Genomic DNA, 17,313 nt, shown 5'->3' with positions numbered 1-17,313 from the left:
TTGATGTCTCAGAGAGTCATTAGGTTCTACTTGTCTGATGCTAATTTTTAAGGAATTATTTTCTTCGGTTAGCCTTTGTACCTTCTTTTCCATTTGGCCAATTATACTTTTAAAAGAGCTGTTTCCTTCAGTGTATTTTTCCCCATTTGGCCAACGCTATTTTTAAGAGTTGTTTTCTTCAGTCAATTTTTGGTCTTTCTTTTCCAAGCTGTTGGCTCTTTTTTCATAATTCTCTTGCATAACTCTAATTTCTTTGACCAATTTTTCCTCTTTCTTACTTGAATTTAAAAATCTTTTTGAGTTCTTCCAACTGGATTTTGGGATTTGAGACCAATTCATATTCCCCTTTAGGCTTTACATGTAGGCATTTTGATATTGCTGTCATCTTCTGAGTTTGTTTTTCGATCTTCCCTGTCACCACGGTAGCTCTCTATGGTTAGGGTTCTTTTTGGTTTTTTGCTCATTTTTAAAAGTTGAGCTCTGTTCCTGGGTCCCAAGCTTCTTGTACTGGGGGTCAGGGGCCTAGTCAATGGCTTTCTGTCCCAGGGCCTCTGGACTGGCAGCTTGCTCACAGTGCTATAGTGGCTTGGCCTATTTACACCTGTTGTACCCTGGGTTCCTGGGGCTGGCAGTTTGCCTGCTGTGCTGGGGCTGGAGGCCTCACATCTGGCCTGCTGTACCACTAGCCTCCTGAGCTAGGACCACAAGGCCTCAGGTGCTGATCTGTATTGTGGTTAAGAACCTCCTGCTGGTTTGCCTGCATACCACCTGTGCTGGGCTCCACTCCCCTTTTACCCAAGTGAGGCAGACCTTTCCTGAAGTCCTTCTAAGTTATCTTGGGCTGGAAAATTGTTTCACTCAATCTTTTCATGGATTCTATCACTCCAGAATTCTTTTGTAGGCTTAATTTACCATTGTTTCTGATGGAACCTGGGAGAGATCTCAGGCAACTTCCTGGCCTCTCTCTGCCAACTTGGCTCTGACTCTATTTGTAGCCTTGTATTTTGAACTTAATGAAAAACACAACTAAATAAATTGAGTACTTCAGTTTATAAAGCTTAACACAAAATAGGATTTTATATGGAACCATTAATTTATATTTCATGCTGCTTGCTTTTCTAAAAAGTATATATTAAATTCAATGCCTTACATCCAAAACTTTCCTTTTTGTCTGTGCTTCCTTTTTGTACATTCTCCTGTTCATCTCTCTGCACTTTTAAAAATGTTTCAATGGTCCTTCTGTTTTTTCTTTTCTTTTTTTCTTTTTTCTCCTTGGCATCATCATTGCTAATGATCCTTCTCCTTTCCTCTCCTAACCATTAAAAAGAGAAAAAGAAAACCAATCCTCCCAACAAATAAACAGTTAATCAAAACAAATCCACAATATATCTGTGACAAAAAATTATATCTCCTCTACACTTTGAGAATACATTTATTTGTTAGTAGATGAACTGAGCAGTTTTCTTTCTTTTTCTTTATTTATTTGGTGAAACAGTTGGGGTTAAGTGACTTGCTCAGAGGCACACAGCTAGTAAGTGTCAAGTGTCTGAGGCCAGATTTGAACTCAAGTCCTCATGATTCTAGGGCCAGTTCTGTATCTACTGCAACACCTAACTGTCCCCTACTGGGCAATTTTCATTTATGATTTCTTGAAATACAGTGTCCAGGCCTTAAAAAATTATTCTCTTTAAACTTTTTTCCAGGTCAGCCTTTTTATAAGAAATTTTAATTTTCTTCCTATTTTTAATCATTTTTTGATTTTGCTCTATTACTTCTTGTGCTTCATGGAGTCACTGATATGTTTCATGTATTCTAGTTTTTAAGGAGTCTTTATGTATACACACATACAGTTTGCTACTTTTTCTTTTAGGGCATTTATTATTGTTCTAGTTCATTCCTCTAGAACTTTCATTTCATCTTTAATCTCTTTCTTCATTTCTTTTATGTGTTCATGTAGTTATTATGGAAAATGCACTTTTCCTTTGAATCCCTGCATGCAGTTGTTATGGAGATACTCTCTCCTTGTAGTGTGGATTTGGGAGTATCTTTGGATCTATAATACTTTTTTTTAGTAGTCTATGTCTTCTTCTATTTAATCATTTCCCTAGCCTTAGCTCCTGAATTGGCCAGGGCTGTGGCCATACTCTACTTCCTGCTCTGTTTTTAGTTGGTATAGTCCACCCTGCTTGATATCAATCTGTCTCACCTGGGTTTTTGTCCTGACCTTCATGTTCATGTAGTGTGTCTAAATTAACACACACACACACACACACACACACTATAGATAGTAGGTTTTAGGTTTTCATTTATTTTTGAGGCTCAGAGCCCTGGACCTTCATGGTCTTCTTTGGTATCTCAGGACAGAGTGCTAGAAATTTTGGAACCTGGGCACTTGCTTGATCCAGTCAAAATGCTACAAGTCCCACACTTATCACTTCAATTTACTTCCCAGATCTATACTATAGATTTTGTATCACTCTTGGGCTTTCTTGTGGGAACTTTGTTCTTTTCCCCATAATGGTTATCATCACTAATGCATCTTTGAACATCTATTTGAGGACAAATGGTTATTGTTTAACCACACCAAATAATCATACCTTTTAGCATCATCTCCAGAAGTGGTATAGCTTTTGAATTTAATGCCAGTCATCACCCAATTCCACAATGTCAGCCATTTACCTCTTTGTGTTTTTTTTTTTTGGTGCTATTCTTCAATAAGAAATAGACATATGGACAAAGAGACATTTTCCATAGGTGCCAATTCTAGCACAATCACATTCTGCCATGAGCATTTGCATTAAGAAAACTTTCACTCATTGGATTTCTTCCTCTATCTCTCTTCTTCACCTCTCAATTATTTTGCTCTTAATAATCCAGATTGTGGATTATTGGGGCTCTTGATTGGTTCTGTTCTTTCTACTCATCTTCCTTTCACCAACTTGATTGTTTGTCAGTCCCTTCAGCAGTGCATGAGCAGGAGCAGAGAGATGAAGTAAAGCTGGAACTGACCAATTCTGCCTGGCAAAAGGTTGGGGTGGGGAGTAATTTGAAAGTAATGATTGAATTGAAGCTTAGAGCTCTGGAGAGCACAACTGGGTTCCCATGTCAGTTATCTTACCACTTTATGCCTTGTTTTTTAGGTGCTTTTCTTCAGTAGGAAATAATCATGATGGCCAGCAGCCACTTTCCATAGGATCACACTGTGACAGAATAGCTTTAGTTCAACATGAGATCCTACATGTCCTGGGATTCTGGCATGAGCAGTCCCGTTCAGATCGAGATGACTATATAACAATAAGGAGGGACAGAATTTTGCCAGGTATGATTTCCTTGCTTTTTTTCCTTTTCATATAAGAGAGTTGAGAACTAGAAGCAAGAGGGGAGGTGTCTCCTTTCAATCATTAGTGGGTAAACAAGCTTTATTAAGCACTTATTTTGTACCAAACACTAGCAATACAAAGAAAATGAAAAAAAGTATGGCAGCTGTCCTCACAGAATTCACATTCTAATGGGAGAGACAATATGCAAACAACTATTTACATAAAAAGGTATATACAATGTAAATAGAAGATTCTTTTAGAGAGAAGGTATTAGAAAGAGGGAAAGGCCAGTTATAGACCAGAAAGTTGACATAAGAAGGGCAAGCATTTCAGGCTTGAGGGATAGCCAGTGAAAAGGAACAGAGTCAGGAGATGGAAGATCATGTTTAAGGAATAGCAAGAAAACCATTGTCACTGGATCATCAAGGAACTGGGGTGTGTGTGGAATAAAGAATAAGAAGATTGTAAATGTAGTAAGGGGACAGGCTGTCAAGAACTTTAAATGTCAAACAAAGGATTTTATATTTGATCCTGAGGTAATTGGAAGTTGGATAAATAGACATGGGAATATTGGTTTAGAGATAATTACTGAACCCATGTGGCATGAAGGGATCACCAAGCTGGATAATACAGAGGAAGAAGAGAAGAAGGCCAAGACCAAACCTCCGGGAGACACTCATAATTGGTATTCATTACTTGAATGATATTCTGGCAGTGGAGACCAGGAAGGAGCAGTCAGACAGCCAGGAGGAGAGCCAAAAGAGAGCAGTGTCATGAAATCTCAGAGAGGAAGGAGTATCAAGGAGGAGAAGATGCTGAACAGCATCAAAGGCTTTGAAGAAGTTAAGAAGGATGAGGACTGAGGGCAAAAGCCATTGGATTTGGTAATTAAGATGAATTTTTCAATTAACTATGGAGGGAATAGTTTTAGTTTGATGATGAGGTCAAAAGCCAGCCTGAGAGAGTTAAGAAGAAAGTGAGAAGTGGAAACAGAATTTATAAGAATTTAATTACAAAAAGAGAGATATAGGAGAGATGTCAGACATAGTAAGGATGGTTGGATCAAGTAAAGGTGAGGCATAGTAATACTTGTAGGTAGCAAGGAAGTAGTCATTGGACAGGGAACAATTGAAAATAATTGGAACATTGGAAATTTAGGACAAATCTTTTTGGCAGCTGCACAGAGGGATAAAGAAATGAATCTCAAAGTGTTTAATAGATTTGTTCAGTGTCACATAGCCAACTAGCCAATGGTAGAGTCAGAATTTGAAACTAATTATGACACATTTTATTAATTATGCTGCCTTCCATATATAGCTAGCACCTTAATATAATATTTACTATGGTATACTGTATTTAAAATATAAATATTATATATATATAATATAATTATACTATATACAATGTAACTATTAGCTAAGTAAATAATTTAATGGGATTACACTATGTGGCAATGTTCTTGTTTTTCTTGGCCAGCTGACAGGGGGAACTGTTCTAGTGGGTGACTCTAGAGCACTCTAAAGAATATTTAATCTGGAGGCTGGTGATGGGATTCTCCTACCCTTGTTTCTATGGAATCTTTTCCCCACTTGATGTGGATATTACAAGAGTTACGAATGTCATGATGTCCTCATAAAAATATTTAGAATCTGATAAAGAAATTAATAAAAAATTAATATTAGACTTTAACTTGAGATTAACAAACCATTTTTTAGAGAATTTAAGATGCAGAACAACCTGATTCATCTCTAAATATGGGTAATTTTAAATATATTTGTATGGTACTAAAGTCTTCAATGATTCTCTGCAATGTGGTGGTTTCTCCGAAGTCTTGATGGCTATGCCAATGGATTGCAACTTCTGGGAGACTCACTGGCTTTTAAGCTAGACAATTCCTCCCTTCTTTTTTAATGGTTAAGTTGTATTTTTCCTCTTTTTTGTTTTATCATTTTATTTTATTTTATTAACATTTATTTTTATTTTGAATTCCTAATCTCTCCCTCCAGCCTCCTCCAATTGAAAAGGTAAGCAGTATGATACTCATTATACAATGTGATACCATACAAAACATATTTCTATTTTTCCATGTTGCAAAAAAAAAAAAAAATCAAGTGAAATAGGTTGAAAAAAATCTGCTTCAGTTACCACTCAGAATTTATCCATTTCCTCTCTGGAGGAAATATTTTTCATCATGAGTCTTTTGGAATTGTAGACCATTGTATTAATCAGAATAATTGAGTCTTTTAACAGTTAATTGTCATTATAATATAACTTACTGTATAAAGCAATTTCTTGGTTCTGCTCACTTTATTATTATATATCAGTTTATATATGCCTTCCCAGGTTATTTTTGAAACTATCTCTTTTATCATTTTTTACAGTATAATAGTATTCCATCACAATCATATATCCATTTTTTTTTCCCACCACAAAAAGGGCTGCTATAGGTATTTTTGTACATAAAGGTTCTTTTCCTTTTTCTTGATCTCTTTGGGATACAGACCTGGTAGTGATATTTTTGGATCAAAAAGTATATACAGCTTAAAGCCCTTTGGGCTTAGTTCCAAATTGTTCTCCAGAATATTTGGACCAGATCACAATCCCAACAATACATTGGTGTACATATCTTTTCCACATTCACTCCAGAATTTGTCATTTTCCTTTTTTATCACGTTAGTCTGATTGCTATGAAGCAATATCTCAGAGCTGTTTTGATGTGTATTTCTCTAATTATTAGCGATTTAGAGCATTTTTAATATTAGCATTGATAGCTTTGATATCTCCTTCTGAAAAAGGCCTATTCATATCTTTGATTATTTATCAATTGGGGAATAGCTCCTATTTTATAGATTTATCTCAATTCACTCCATATTTGAGGAATAAGACCTTTATCCAATAAGCTTGCTGTAAAATTTTTTTATGCTTCCTATTATTTCATCCTAATTTTGGATGCATTGTTTTTGTTTTGCTAAAATCTGTTAACTTCTTACAGTTGCAATGATCCATTTTACCTCCCATGATCCTCTCTATCTCTTGTTTGCTCATAAACTCTTTCCTCAATATCCTTATTCATAGATCTAAAAGTTAATTTTTTCTGCTCTTTCCCTCTTTGCTTGTGATATCCCTCTTTATGTTTAAATCATGTGTCAATTTTGACCTCATATATGTTTATGGAGTGAGATGTTTTTCTATGCTTAGTTTCTGTCAGACTGTTTTCCAGTTTTTGTCAAATAGTGAATTCTGGCTCCCAAAACTTGGATCTTTGGTCATTTATCTGTGTATATTATGTACCTAATATGTTCTACTGATTAACTACTCAATTTTTTAGCCAGTACAAGATTGTTTTGATGATGACTGCTTTGTAAATATATTTTGAGATCTAGTACTGCTAAGCTGCTTTCCTTCACGTTTTCCCTATTGATTCCTTTTATATTCTTGACCTTTTGTTGTTCCAGATGAATTTTGTTATTATTTTTTCTAGATCTATAAAATAATTATTTGGTAGCTTGAGTGATACATTTTTGAATAAGTAAATCAATTTAGGTAGAATTGTAATTTTTATTATATTTCTTCACCCTACCCATGAGCAGTTAATAGTTTTCTTATTGTTTAAAAGTATCTTTGTTAAGTGAAAATGACCCTACCCTCAAGAACTTTATGTTCTAATCTATGCTTTTAAAGTCCTTCATTCAATGTAATTTTTATTGCATTTCGATCTGTAAAGTATGCGTATATATTTTTGCTTTTCAGCATTTATTTGTGAGGTTTTTATGCCTTAACACATGGTAAACTTTTTTGGAGGTGCTATGAACAGCCAAGAAAAATGTTCACTCCTTTTTATTTTCACTCAACATTATTCAAAGGTCCATCATATCTATCTTTTCTAAAATTCTATTAATCTCCTTAACTTCTTTCTTATTTGTGTGGTTTGTCTTTTGTTCTCAAAGAGGACCATGACATCAGGAAGATAATGCCATGACTTGCAGGTGAATTGGCTTTAAGTGAAGGAGGGCTATACAAAGTCACCAGCCTCACTTTCTCTTTGGGAGCCAACTGCGTCCAGTGGCCAGATATAGATCACAACAACTGGAGCCTTGGCCTTTTTAAGCGAAGGTCTTTCTGAGTTCTCACTTTGACTGAAGCAACACCCATTTAGTGATTAGGGCTGTTTAAAAAGTGAGTCAAGGGATGGCCCCTTTAATAAAAAAAAATCAGACTGGGAGGGGAAGACCCTCAGTCTTCTGGCCAAAAGAAAAACAATTACTGTTCACATTCACTCTGATTTATCTAGTTCTAAAAGAAGAAAGTTGAGGTTTCCAACTAGTATATTTTTACTGTCTACTTCCTTCTATAACTCTTAACTCTTCCATCAAGAGCTTGGATACTATGCCATTTGGTGCATACTTGTTTAATAGTTATATTACTTATTGTGTATGATATCTTTTAGCGAAATGTAGTTTCTTGATTATCTCTTTTAATTTGGTCTCTTTTTGTTTTTGTTTAGTCTGAAATCATGAGTGGTAACAACTTTTTTGCTTCAACTGAAGCATAATAAATTCTGCTACAACCCTTTATATTAACTTTGTATGTGTCTTTCTGTTTCAAGTAGGTTTATTGTAAATAACCTACAGTTGGATTCAGGTTTCTAATCCATTGTGCTTTTTGCTTCCATGTTATGGGTCAGTCTATCCCATTCACATTCACAGTTACTAGTACTAACTGTGCATTTCCTTCTATCCTATTTTCTTCTTAATCTTCATCTTCTTCTCCATCATCATCCCCATCATCATCATCATCCCCATCATCATCATCATCACCATCATCATCATCTCCTTCTCCTCCTCCTCCTTTTCCTCCTCCTCCTTCTCTTCCATCTTCTTCTTCTTCTTTCTCTCATTTAACCCTATTCTCCCCCTTACACCATTTTCTCTTATCTCTTTTCCCTTCTATTTCCCTGTTGGGTAACATGGATTTCTACACCCTACTGACATACTGTGTGTATGTGTGCACATATTCACAAAAGATGTGAATATATGTATATTATGTATGTTATATATATATGTATATGTATTCCTTTTCTTTTAACCAGTTCAGATGAAAGTGAGGTTCAAGTGTTGCCAGCTTCTTTCTCCCCCATTTCTCTCTCCATTGTAAAAACTTTTCCTTACACACATCTTTTATGTGAGATAACTTCCCTCATTCTTCCCCTCACTTTCCCCTTCTCTTATTACATCCCTTTCAAAGCCTTTCATTTTTTTTAGATCATCCCCAGACCAAAGATTCAAACCCATGCCTTTTGTCCAAGTAGATGCCTTCTAACTGCCTAATTATCATAAAGTTCATGGTGGTTACAGACATCATCTTCCCATTTTGGAATGTAAACAGTTTGTTTATTAATTTTCTCATGATTTCTCACTCATTTACCATTTTTTTGCATTCCTCTTGAGTCTTGTGTTTGAATGTCAAACATTCTATTCACCTCTGGTATTTTCATCAGAAATGCCTGGAAATTCTCAATTTCATTAAATGCCCATTTTCCCCATAATATAAGTATTATATTTAGTTTTGTTGGAGAGGTTATTTTTTCAAAAATATGTTTTATTAAATATTTCCCAATTACAGGTAAAAATTAACATTCATTTTTTAAAATTTTGAATTCCAAATTCTTTTCCTCTTTCTTCCCCTCTCTTCCTTGAGAAGGCAAGCAATTTGATATCAATTATACATGTGAAGTAATGCAAAACACATTTTTATATTAGCCATCTTGCAAAAGAAAACCAACAAAAAATAAAACATGAAAAATAAAGTTGAAAAGTATGCTTTAATCTTTATTCAGAATTCATTGGTTCTCTCTATGGAGATGAAGAATATTTTTCATCCTAGGCCCTATGGAATTGTCTTGGATGATTGTCTTGATCATAGTAGCTAAGTCATTCAAAGCTGACCTTTGTACAATATTGCTGTTACTATATATGATGTTCTTCTGATTCTGCTCACTTCATATTACATGAGTTCATATAAGACTTCCCAGGTTTTTCTGAAAACATCCTGCTCATGATTTCTTATACCACAATAGTATTCCATCACAATCATATACTATAACTTGTTTAGACATTCCCCAATTGATGGACATTCCCTCAATTTCTAATTCTTTGTCACCACAAAAAGAGCTAAAATATTTTGTACATATAGGTCCTTTCTCCCTTTTTCTTTTTTTTTAAATCTCTTTAGTGGTGATAATTCTGGGTCAAAAGGCATGCATTGTTTTATAGCCTTTGGGCATTGTTCCAGAATGGTTGAATCAGTTTACAACTCCATTTAATATTGCATAGTATGTCAATTTTCCCACATCTCCAACATTTGTTATTTTCCTTTTCTGTCATATTGGCCAATCTGATAGGTTTGGGGTGGTAACTCTGAATTGTTTAAATTTGCATTTCTCTGATCAATAGGTTTTTTTTTCATATGTCTATAGACAGCATTGATTACTTCATTTGAAAACTACCTATTCGTATGCTTTTACCATTTATCAATTGGGGAATAGCCCTCATTTTTATAAATTTGACTGAGTTCTCTATATATTTGAGAATTAAAGCCTTTGTCAGAGAAAATTGCTCTAATTTTTTCAGCATACAGTTATGATTACTAATCATGTTTTTTATCTCCATTCTATTTCCCCTGTTTATTCTACGCTCTCCCTCCTTTCACTCTATCCATCCTCAAAAGAGTTTTGCTTTTGACTATAGCCTCCCTCAATCCACCCTCCCTTCTATCATCCCACCTTCTTCTGTCTTTTTTCCCTCCTACTTTCCTTTAGGGTAAGATAGATTCCCTACCCAATTATGTGTGTGTGTATGTTATTCCCTCTTTGAGTCGGTTTCAATGAAAGCAAGGTTCAAGCACTTCTCCTATGTCTCCCATCTTCCTCTCCACTATAAAAGCTTTTTCACACCTCTTTATGTGAGATGATTTACCACATTCTCCTTCTTCCTTTCCCTCTTTTCCCAGTACATTCCTCTTTCTCTCCTTAATTTTATTTTTTTTAAGATATCATCACATCATATTCAACTAACACTGGTGTCCTCCGTCTACCTATACTCCTTCTATCTGCCCTAATAATGAGGAAGTTCCCATGTAGGAATGTAAATGGTTTAACCTTATTGAATCCCTTGTGATTTCTCTTTTCTATTTACCTTTTTATTCTTTTCTTGAGTCTTGTATTTGAAAGTAAAATTATCTTTTTAGCTCTACTCTTTTCATCAGGAATGTTTGAGGGTCCTCTATTGCACTGAATATCCATCTTTTCCCCTGAAATATTATACTCAGTTTTGCCCAGCAGGTGATTCTTGGTTGTAATCCTAGCCCCTTCACCCTCTGGAATATCATATTCCAAATCCTGCAATCCTTTAATATTGAAGCTGCTAAATCTTGTGTTATCCTGACTGTAGCTCCATGATATTTGAATTTTTTCTTTCTGGCTGCTTGCAATATTTTCTCCTTGACCTGAGAATTCTGGAATTTGGCTATAATATTCTGGGAGTTTTCATTTCGGGTTCTCTTTCAGGAGGTGATTGGTGGATTCTTTCAATGTCTATATATCATCCTCTGTTTTAGAATATCGGGGCAGTTTTCCATTATAATTTCTTGAAAGGTGATATCTGGGCTATTTTTTTGATCATAGCTTTCAGGTAGTCCAATAATTCTTAAATGATCTTACCTAGATCTATTTACTAGGACAATTGTTTTTCCATTAAGATATCTCATATTTTCTTCTATTTCTTCTTTTGATTTTGTTTCATTGTTTCTTGTTGTCATATGGAATCATTATCTTCCACTTGGCCAATTCTAATTTTTAAGGAATTATCTTCAATGAGCATTTGTACCTCCTTTTCCATTTGCCCCATTCTAGTTTTGAAGGATTTATTTTCTTCAGTCAATATTTGCACATCTTTTTCCACTTGGTCAATTCTGCTTTTTTGTGGGGTAGGGAAGGTAATTGAGGTTAAGTGACTTCTCTAGAGTCAAAAAGCTAGTAATGTCTTAGGCCAGATTTGAACTCATGTACTCCTGACTTCAGAGCTGGTGCTCTATCCACTGTACCACCTAGCTGCCCTGCCAATTCTGCTTTTTAAGTTCTTCTCTTCAGTGAATTTTTGTATGTCTTTTTCCATCTGACCACTTCTGCTTTTTACGTAATTCTTTTGTTCAGTGGATTTTTGTGCCTCTTTTACCATTTGGCCAATTCTGTTTTTAAGGTGTTATATTCTACAGTATTTCTTGTGCCTTTTTTTTTTAAACCAAGCTGCTGATTCTTTTTTTTAATCTTTTCTTTTCTTTCTTTTTCTTTTTTCTTTTTTGGTGAGGCAATCAGGGTTAAGTGACTTGCCCAGGATCACACAGCTAGTAAGTGTCAAGTGTCTGAGGCCGGATTTGACCTCAGGTCCTCCTGACTCTAAGACTGGAGCTCTATCCCCTGCACCACCTAGATGCCCCTGTTGACTCTTTTTTAATGTTTTTCTTGCATCATTCTCATTTCCCCCCCATTTTTCTTCTACCATTTTTATTTGTTTTTTAAAATCCTTTTTGAGCTTTTTCAGCAATTCTTTTTCATCCTAAGTTCAATTCAGATTTTTCTTTGAGGCTTTGGATATAGCAGCTTTGAGTTTGCTATCTTCTTCTGAGTTTGTGTTTTGATCTTTCTTGTCACTATAGTAATTTTCTATGGTTATATATGTTTTGTTACTGTTTGCTCATCTTCCAGTTTATTTCTTGACTTTTAACTTTATGTTAAAGTTGGACCCTGCTCCTGAGTTAGAAGGGGCACTGTCCCAAGCTTCAGGTTTTGTGTGCTGCTGTTTTCAGAATTAGTTGTGGAGGTTTGTAAGTTTTCAGTTCTCCAAGGTGGTATGACCTAAGGAGAGGTGTGGTCACTGCTCTCCTGGCCTGGTCTGGTCTGGTGTTCTGGTACTCATTCTCACTCTAGGACTGTGACCTAGGTATTCAGATGGGTAATGTTAGAGTTCTGCAAGTAGTGTAAGCAAAAGGACCCATATAATCTGTTTTTGACTAGTTACCTGGCACCTTTACCATCTGTAGGCTGAGAACTCCAGAAGCCTCTGCTGCCAATTTATTGCCCCCAAGGCCTACGGCTGGCTTGCTGAGGTGCAGCCCGTGATTGTCTTACTGGGGCATTGCCTGTAATGGATTGCACTCTACTTTCACCCAGGTGCAATAGACCTTTCCTTCCAACCTTCTAGGTTGTCTTGGACTGGAAAATTGCTTCACAATTTCCTTTTGTGTGTTCTGCTGCTTCAGAATTTGTTTTGGGGTGTTATTTTAAAGTTGCTTGGAGAGGAATTTTGGAGAGCTCAGGCAAGTCCCTGTCTTTTCTCTGCCCTCCCCTTATTTGCTTTTAAAAATATTATTTTACTCCTCTTAAACATATTTTTCTTCAGCTCCTCTAGCAATTCTTGTTAGGTTTGTGTCCAATCTGAATTTTCTTTAAGAATTTGATTGTAGATGTTTTCATATCATTGTCTTCTTCAGAGTTTTATTTTGAACTTCCTTTTCACCATAATAGTTATGATTAGTTTTTCTTTGTTTCTTTCCTTCCTTCCTTCCTTCCTTCCTTCCTTCCTTCCTTCCTTCCTTCCTTCCTTCCTTCCTTCCTTCCTTCCTTCCATCCTTCCTTCCTTGTCTTTCTTTCTTCCTTCCTTGTCTTTCTTTCTTCCTTCCTTGTCTTTCTTTCTTTCTTTCTTTCTTTCTTTCTTTCTTTCTTTCTTTCTTTCTTTCTTTCTTTCTTTCTTTCTTCTTTCTTTCTCTCTCTCTCTCTCTCTCTCTCTCTCTCTCTCTCTCTCTCTTTCTTTCTTTCTTTCTTTCATTTGACTTTGAATTTTATTTTAGAATTGGGCTCTGTTCACCTCTGGGGGCTGCAGTTACTATCCTAATCTCTAGGCTTTTTTGCCCTGCTGTTTTCACAGCTAGTTCTGGGGATCTGTAAATTTTCAGTACCTCCAAGGTAGTGTGATCCAAAGAGAACTGTGTTCACTGCTTTCCTGATCTAGATTATAATCCTTACCCAGGAAAGGTCCTTGCTCCCTTGTGACAGCAGCAGATGCTAGTGCTCTTTTCTACCCTAAATTGTAACCAGGACCTAGGTCCCCTCTCCTTTTCTTCTCTTGAACTGCTACCCAGAACTAGGGCCTTTGCTCCTTTGCAACCACAAGAACCCCTCTCTGCCTTGGAACTGTGACCAAAAATTGGGTAATTTGGAACTGACCAAGAACTGGGTAAAGAGCTCACAAATGGTGACAGGTGTTGTAGCCAGTGCCAAAGAAATAGGTCCCCTGTATTCTTTAGTCAACTTTAGTTTTCTCTTCCATGGAATGGGCATACGTATTGTATTATATAGGTCACTGGTCATTGACTATAAAATGAGATAATATATTGAAAGTCCTTTGTAGTTTTAAAGCACAATATAGATTGCAGTTGTTTAGTTCCAGAATGTACCCATATCGCACACTTTATTTAAAGTTTTATTATGGACTTGATGGTCATCAACAAACAAAAAAATTTTCATGTTAAAAGGCCATAAAAAGAAGATTGCATATTAAACCATGAATCTACTGTGTACAGCTAAGGTTTTTTAAGTATATATACTATTTAATATAGTAGTAAAAACATTGCCCTTCTTGTCTATGTTCCTTTCTTAGTTTCCTTCTACTCTGTTTTGCCTATTTAAAACAATGTTTAATCAATTTTCTTTTCTTTCTTTTCTTTTTCCCTTTTTCTTTTTCAGCATCACTCTCATTATCCCCTTACAACTCCTGCTACCTCCACCACATTCAGTCAATCACAAACATTTATTAAGCACCTACTATGTGTCAACATTGTGCCCAGCTTTGGGGGAGCAAAGAAAGGCAAAAGAAAACCCTTGGGCTTCAGAATATCTACTCAAAGTGTAACAATGGTAGCAACATAATTGCAGTCTAGCAAAATACCTTTATGTTGTATTTTATATGAAATGTGTGTGTATACCACATACTTTTGAAATATCATGCTATATAGTGCCATGTAACAATGTATAGTGTAGAGTGACAGTGTATAGAATGTGGGCCTGGGAGTCAGGAAGACCTGCATTCCAGATCTGCCTGATATGTACTAGCTCTGTGACCAAGCACAAGTGTTTGAACCTCTCAGTGCCCCCACGTAATTCTCTAAGGCCATCAGTTAAATGTAAGCTGCTGATCTGCACTGGTGGGAAGAGTTTCCTCATTCATACTAATGAATCCAAACACATACACAAAATAGAACCATAATAGAAAATATTATTCGCAGCTGTCTTCAATCTGCTGTAAGATAATCCAAGGTTCTTAAACATTAAGCTTTTAAAATTTGATATTAATATTTCACATTATATCACTTGTATAATTTTTATTTCAGGCCCTGAGGTCAATTTCATTGCTTTTGATGATACAACATCAGACTCCCTGAATGTTCCCTATGACTACACATCTGTGATGCACTACAGCAAAAATGCCTTCCAAAGAGGCACAGAACCAACAATTATAATGAAGATCCCTGAGTTGCTTGATGTGATTGGACAATGAATGGATCTCAGTGATTATGACATTGAAAAATTGAATCGACTCTACAACTGCTGTAAGTATTCTGACCTCTAGGGAACAGTGGCTATGTCCTCCTACTCTGAGGGGAAAATTTCCTGCAATTAGGAAAAATTTAGTCATAATGAAAAATGAGGGAAGAACAATTAGAATTAAATCTGCATTGTTGTAACATGGTGTTGTAGGTAGGCAGTTTGGAGCAGTGAGTTTGAAGTCAGAAAACCAAGAGCCAAGTCATGGCTCTGTGTTTATCAGCCATGTCACTTTGGGCAAGTCAATTGCCCCAGGTCCCTCCCCTATATAATAGAAGTACTATTTTTACCAAACTCTTCAGAGATTTATTATGAGGAAGACTGTGTAAACTATAAGTCACCACATAACTGTGAGCTATTATTAGATCATGATTATTGGAATGAGATTTAATTGGCCCTTCCTAGTGGGAAGACTCGCTACCAAGGTAGCTTGATGCCTGCTTTATAATTTATGTTCTTAGCGCTGTGCCTAGGGGCTGAAAGGCTAAATGATTTGTCTAGAGTAACTCCCATTAGACTTGAGATCAGGTAATGTTTTTCCCCCTTTCTTTGTGTCCTTAGTGCTTAGCACGGTGCATATAGGAGGTGCTTTATAGCAATCAATGTTGGTTGAATGACTGACTGACTAACACAAGCCTTATGCATCAGAAGCAGGACTTGACCACAGACACTCCTGATTTCCAAACCAGCCCTCTAGCCACTATACCACATTGACTCCTTTATTTTATTTTATTTTATTTCATTTTTAAGTAATTGGGGTTAAGTGACTTGCCCAAGGTCACACAGCTAGTAAGTGTCAAGTGCTTGGTCTGAGGCCAGATTTGAACTCAGGTCTTCCTGACTTCAGGGCCAGTGCTCTATCCACTGTATCACCTAGCTGCCCCCATTGACTCCTTTAAACACTATGTGGATACAAGGAAGACTCAATGCCATTCTTCTTCTAAATATTTTCTTCCTGATCTGGAAATATATATGATCCTTTATGGGATATGGATTTAGAATTGCCCTTGGAAATGTCAATTTGGTATTTGGGCTTATCTTCCAGACTACAAAGTCAGAAATAGGTATATTTGACGTATCAAAAACTGTTTTCAGATAGTACCTGGAGGACAATGAAATGTACAAGTTCCTAAGGAGGAGAGATGGAAGAGGCTGGACTATTGATCAGCCAGCTCAATAATTTGAGGAAGATAGAAAGAAGCAGGCATTGACTATCCCTTACCATTTCCAAGTTAGGGCAGCTTTACCAAAGTTTCCTTTCTATTTTGGCTGTGTGAGCTGGCATTACCAGAGGTCCTCAGGGCACTCAACTCACTGCCCAAGACTTGCTGGCCTCCTCCCCCTCAATGCCTTTCTCATTACTCAACTCAATTATTCATTGAACTAAAAACAGGTTACCTCCTGACTAGAGAATCATTCAGTGATTTTTACCTTTTGTAGCTTCTTCCATAACCTTTGTGGATTCATGAGATTTTAAACTGGAAAATATCTGCGGCATGATTCAAAGCTCAGAAGATAATGGTGACTGGCAGAGGGTTTCCCAGGTGCCTGGTGGGCCCGACACTGATCAGTCAAGCCTGGACAAGTGCAAAGGTAACAACCAGAGTTGGCTCTTACATACTTTGCTTTCTTCAGCAGACCTCTTAGCATTTATCTTTAGCTTAGTTATACCCTAGGATTATAGATTTAGAACTGCTAGGGACCTTAGAAGCCATCTAGTCTAACTTCTTCATTTTACAGATGAGGAAATTAACTTTCACAGGGTTTAAGTGACATGTCCAGGGTCACACAGGTAGCCAGTGCCAGAGGCCTGATGGGAATCCAACTCTTCTTGATTCCCAGTGAACTTTTTACTTTTACTGTACACTGTAGGGGCTTGGTAAGGAGAAAAGAAGAGTGTTTCCCAAAGAATTATTGTGAGCCTGAATTTTGAAGTATATTGTGAAAAGGTTGAACTTCTGAAATAGAGCATGTAAGAAATGTGGTAATCTTAGAGGAAGATAAAGGCACAGAACTCACCTGTAGAAGTCTCCCTCACCATAGATAGACAGACAGACAGACTTGTTGTTGTTTGTCCTTCCTTCTCAAAGAGGACCAATAACATCAAGAGGGTGATGTCTTGACTTGAAAGTGAATTGGATTTAAGTGGTGGAGAACGGTGCAAAGCCTCACTCTCTCCCCGAGAGTCATTCGGAGTCCAGTGCTGACACATAGGTCAGGATGACTGGTGAAAGCGTCAGATGCAGTGGGAGACCTTGGCCTTTTTCACCTAAGGTCTTTCCCAGGTCTCAGTTTGTCTGAGGCAACACCCATTCAGTGATTAAAGGATAGGTAAGA

At 36.6% G+C, this 17,313-nt stretch overlaps 1 pseudogene; it reads left to right on the top strand.

Moving 5' to 3' along the window:
* LOC110212552 (meprin A subunit beta-like) overlaps positions 1-16,768 on the top strand; it is a 34,849-nt pseudogene extending 18,081 nt beyond the window's left edge.
* The last annotated feature ends 545 nt before the right edge of the window (positions 16,769-17,313 follow it).

This window comes from Phascolarctos cinereus, unplaced genomic scaffold (assembly GCF_003287225.1).
Source record: "Phascolarctos cinereus isolate Bilbo 61053 unplaced genomic scaffold, phaCin_HiC Scaffold_4;HRSCAF=312, whole genome shotgun sequence".
Lineage (NCBI taxonomy): Eukaryota > Metazoa > Chordata > Mammalia > Diprotodontia > Phascolarctidae > Phascolarctos > Phascolarctos cinereus.
This window is presented reverse-complemented; position numbering and strand designations above follow the sequence as displayed.